Source organism: Quercus lobata, chromosome 1 (assembly GCF_001633185.2).
Source record: "Quercus lobata isolate SW786 chromosome 1, ValleyOak3.0 Primary Assembly, whole genome shotgun sequence".
In the NCBI taxonomy this organism is placed as follows: domain Eukaryota; kingdom Viridiplantae; phylum Streptophyta; class Magnoliopsida; order Fagales; family Fagaceae; genus Quercus; species Quercus lobata.
The window spans coordinates 23982723-23988219 of NC_044904.1; the positions used below are offsets into that span (position 1 = coordinate 23982723).

A 5497-nucleotide genomic window follows, 5' to 3' on the forward strand; every position below is an offset into this window, starting at 1 on the left:
TGTGATATTGTCTTGTTAAACATTTAGATAATATTATTTAGTTTTTGCTAAAAATTAGTTTGATTTGATAGGATAAATTTATTTATAATTTCAAGTATATTTTTATTATTGAAACATGTCATTTTATTTGAAAAAATGGTAATAGTTATAGGGAAAATTAACAAGAAATAAAGTTTTACGGTGTAGGGCGGGGCTTCGCGGGTCTTCGCGGGGCCTTAAGGGGCAGGGATGGGGCAAGAAATTTTCCCCGTCATGCGGGGCGGGGCGGGGATGGGGCAAGAAAAATCCATGCGGGGCGGGGGCGAAGATCTCATCCTTCGGCCCCGCCCCGCCCCATTGTCATCCCTACTTAAAATTATGCCATGTAGCTTTTTTTTTATGAATGGAAGTATGTTTTTTAAGTAAAGTAACCACATAGCGGAATTTTAAGAGAGGAAACTAAGAAACAATACTTAAGATATTGTATATAAGTTTTGTTCGTCTAATTTCTTCCAATTTTCCCCTAAAATGTAATAATTTTCATTCTTTATAATTCGACAATTTTTTGGTGAAATAATTTTGTATATAAATCTCATCACACCCTCTAGGTAATTTTGTAATTGAAAATGTAACAATATCGAATTATGATAAACATAAGTTATTACATTTTAGAAAGAAAAAAAAAGGACCGTATACCCTTGGTGCGGTGGTCACTCAACAAATATATATGTTTATGGGGTGTGAGGGGTAAGGGTCATGGTTCAAATATTTAAGAGGGAGTTTTACACATGTATACACTTAGATTAGGTTAGGGAAAAAAATTTATCTTGAATAAAAATAAATAAATAAATGGAAAGAATTTTGTAAAACTTGGACGTGGAATAAAAAATAAAAATAAAAAAAGGAAATTCAGTGGCAGTTTTGTAAAAAATCCGAAATTTATGTATTTAAATGCGCACATCCCAACGGCTCTATCACCCTCTCTCTCCACGTATTTGGAAAAACCCACAACGGCTCTCTCTCTCCTAAAATCCCAGAGGTCTCTCTCTCCACATTCTCTCCGCTCTCCCTTCTCTCCTGTCCCGGCCACAACACCGATTCTCTCTTTCTACTCGGCAGGTTCTATCTCTCTCATTGGGAAGATCTTCGTTCTCTCTCTCTCTCTCGCAGTTGATTTGGGTTTTCCTATCTGGGTTTTGTTTTGGGGTTGAATTTGAACGCTTTTGTACTATTCTCTTGTGTTATTTTGATTTTTTTTTTTGTATAACAAGTTGTTATAACTATTCGGTGGCTTTTGATCGTTCGTTCTCTCTCTCTCTCTCTCTCTCTCTCTCTCCCGCAGTTGATATGGGTTTTCCTATCTAGGTTTTGTTTTCGAGATGAATTTGAACGCTTTTATACTATTTTTATTTGTTATTTTGATTGATTTTTTGTATAGCAACTTGTATAACTATTCGGTGGCTTTTGAATTGGTGAGCAATTAAATAGTAATAACCCTAATGTGTGCTTTGTTATTTATATGGGTATTAATTTATGGTTTATTTTGAACCTTTTGTGGATTGGTTGGATTGTTTGATAATGGAATTGGAGGCTGCAATCGTCTTTATTTTTGTTATTTTATGGAAAACTAGGGTTTTAAATTTATTACCCAAATACTTTATGTTAACTGTATATTGCTAGAGGGTTGTTATCTTATGTGTGAAATGACTGCATATAGAGTTTTTTTTTTTTTTTTTTTTTTTTTTACCTTCTCCTCACTCTATAGCAATTTTGACAATTAATTTTTTGTCTTCAAATTTGATCTCTTTGTAGGTGTGCTAAACCCTAACACGTTTCTTTGGGACTTTGCTTAAGATATTGTGAGTAACTATGGAACTTTAAATTTGTTCAAGTCTATTACTTTTATTACCGCTAAATTGTAATTTCAGCATATGATAATGATGCCACTGAGTTTTTTTTTTTTTTTTTTTTTTTGGGGGGGGGGGGGGTGTGGTGTACGAAATTGTGTATTTGCATGTTGTGGTATTATTTGCTAACATGGAGAGGAGTATTATGGTGGAGGAGAATCATTGTAAGAGCAATGTTAATATTGTCTCCAAGTCAGATGGGCTGTTTATTCAGATCGACTCGATATCTATAGATCTTGTTAGTGCTAAGGATAAGAGTGATGCTGGAAAGTGTGAGCATTTTTCTATAATTTTAGCCCTTCTCCCTAATCATGTAATAATCTTTCAGATTTGTGTGGTTGAGTTCCTCTTTTTTTTGCAAGAAAACTTTTTATGTATCACAAAATTATGAATCCTATTAATGATCATATGTGTTTTCTGTACTGCTCTAATTAATATTTTTATCCTCATACTTAAAACTTAAAACTGACTTATTTTTTTGAGGAAATTTTGCAGTTTGACTGTAGTTGGAAAGTAATATGGAGTTGTCTCTTGCATGGGTTACCTATGTTCAGCTGCAGTTGTAAGTTCTGTTTGTACAATCTTCTTTGATAGTCTTAGTATATTGAGGGTTCGAGTTCTTGTATATTTCTTGAACTTATTTTTCTTTGAGCAGCTTAAATTTTCACCTAGCTTTACTCTTCCTTTTTTTTTGTTTGTGTACTTTTATTTTTATAAGTAGTTATGCCTTACTGAATTATAGTTTTTTATTTTATTTTATAAGTGTCTTACTGAATTATAGTTATGATGATAGACAACCTTTCTATGGTTTGTTGATAGTATGAAATAAACACAGCCTAGAAGATCTAATTGCTGGGAAATCTACTAGCATAGCCTGCAAGTTTTTCTAATTGTTTGTTTGAGCTGCCACTTTAATGTTCATTTTAATTTCCATGCAGGTAGATGCTGCTTTGGTGCTCCTTGGAAACATAATTTCATATGTGAGTGCCAGAACATGTATCCTCTTAGACCGTGTTCTCATACTTTATTTGCGTTATCCTTTTTTCTAAGCAATTAGGCGATGCCTTCTATAATAGTCCATTTACAAACATGTACATGCTTTTATTATGAAAGTGTTTTTTTGTCACCTATTCTTCTTTTAGGATTTAATAAACACATGTCATACCTCAAGATGTGTGGGATCTTAGGTTATTTAAAAGAATGCTATCAGTGTAAGTGCATTATACTTTGATTACATGTCAGTGGAAACAAATTCCATTTAATTCTCCATGCCCGCTTCTTTATGGTCTTTTAAATAGAGGAACTAAGGAGAAAACATTTGCATTACTCAGGATGTTAGTATGTTTTGTCAATTTTAGTTGACTGTTTAATTTACGTGATATTTGCAATAATCACTTTTTTTTGTTTGGTTCAAATGTGCGTGTAAGCACTTGTAAATTGTTGATTTTCCATTAAAAGGCAGCCACCATAGTATGTTTTATTCTTGTGTAAGATAGAATTTGTTAGCATGATGCGCTCATTTTAAAGGTGGAGGGTTGAAATTTCCACCCAGGATGCATTTACAGCTTATACAATGGCACTGCCATCTCAACAGTTAGCTAATCAACCTTTTAATTTTGGTAGTTACATTATAGAAGTATTGTATTGGACCTTTGTTAACATTGTGACATATTTTGTCAGTTATAGCCTTTTGGTCTTTCCAAACACTATCTTTTTGATTGCTTCCATTACCAGCATTGGTACTTCTTTGGCCACAGCTCCTGAGAAACCATTCCAAGTGTTATGAGTAGTTTATGCTAGGAAAAATTAGTTATAATGATTAGAAACATCATATTAATGAAATGTCTTGTGTTAGGGTAATTTATTTTTTACCCTATTCACTTCTTGAGAATAACAAAACACAAGGTACTTGTCAACTTAATGAAGCTGGGGTTGAGTTGCGGAACATTTAAATTTCATGTGAGTTTGGGTTTTGACTTTTGTATGAGTCAGGATGTATTCTTGGATTGGCCACACATCAGATCTTTCTTCATGAAATTGAGAATGCAATTTACTTTAATGCTTACATGGTGTGTTTTTCTATGTAATGAGTTTCAGTTATGGGATGTGTACCAACATTCGTACTTGTACATATTCACTTTCTTCATTTTTGGGCAGAGTGACATTCGTGAAATTTTAAATCTCATGAAAGAGTCTCCTAAGAGCAGTTTTGGGACATGCTAACTGGAAGGTCTGTTTTCTTATAGTATTATGAATATGACATACTCTTTAGTTTTCTAGTTGTTCTCATTTGGTTTACATTATTTCTAATCCATTGAAGCGTAGATGTCAATGTTGATGCTGAAATCTGTTGTGGTACTTGTGAATGTGATCTTAAAGGCTGGAGCTTCAAGTATTTTAGTTTACAATGCAGAAATAATCCTTATGGGTTAGAATTTTGAAGTTCAATGGTCTAAAAGATCTTGCGTCTAAGAAATTTGCATTATTTTTGGTAAACATGACTTTTAGGTGGTAAGATTACTTTCTTCCATTGTTCTTCGTAGTCTCCCTGTGTTGGATATCCATGACTAAAAATTTCTCAGGTAGCTCATATTTCCTTGGTCTGGTTTTGGGTGATGAAGGAACGCACCATCATTTAGTTGATTGTGTTTTCTCATCCCTGAAACTTAAAAGGGCTTGAACTATTAGTAGTGTTTGAGAAGTTGACTAGTAGATGTACTTGCATTGCTGGTCTATGCTCACCTTAACCACCACAGATACTGTCTTAACGTGACCATGATAAAAGTATTTTGTCCATTATAACTCCTAGAAAACAAAAGAGGCTGGAATTTTCGTTTACTAGGGTAAGAAATATGTATAGACCCCTAGGAAAATTGTATGGTTATGCCAAAATTATTTAACCGAATCCTCTGCTTTATAAAACCTTAAATATTATCCATACTTCAAAGATTTTTGCAGTGAGTTTACTATTGCAAACTCATTGTACTTCTCTTGTCAATAAAGCTTTTGTTACCTATCAAAAAAATATATATATCTATACTTCAAAGAGCCAGAGATTGACATGTTCTTCTTTTGAAAAATATTGCAATATACTTACATTTTAAATTCACATATGGACATTTGCTGTTTTATTTTGCTATTAGTTGCATATGTTTAATAAGATGCTTTATATTTCCTATCTTCTATTTGATGTATATTTTTCACTTTTGAAGCATTCACACTTGAATCATTGATAAATTATGTTAGTACTTGGTAGGGATCTTATTTGTGATTTATTTTTGATTGTTGTGGTATTATGTATTAGTAACTGTTTTTTAATTTTTATTCTCATTCATGTTCACTTTTGCAGCATGTATTTGAGGGAGTTGGGGATGTTGGGATTAGGGATTTGTGGTTGGTAATGCTAGAGAAATAGGTTGATTAAGATTCAATCAGGTAGTAACAAGCTGGGTATATTTTGGAGTTCAACAGTCAAAACAGGTGAGAAAAAGGAAGAAAAGCAGATCTGGTTGGCTGTTAGAAATAACTCAGCAATGCAGATATTGGTTTGTAGATTGTACAAGGGTTTTTATCCTATTCTTTTTAGGGTTCTCAGTTTGTGGAATTATGAT

The 5497-nt window shown here is 33.1% G+C and overlaps 1 long non-coding RNA gene across 1 annotated transcript; it reads left to right on the top strand.

Moving 5' to 3' along the window:
• The first annotated feature begins 972 nt into the window (after window positions 1–972).
• Window positions 973–4980, top strand: LOC115984287. The gene is made up of 3 exons (XR_004090468.1): window positions 973–1838; window positions 2382–2448; window positions 2825–4980. It is a non-coding gene; the product is annotated as an uncharacterized LOC115984287 (long non-coding RNA).
• The last annotated feature ends 517 nt before the right edge of the window (window positions 4981–5497 follow it).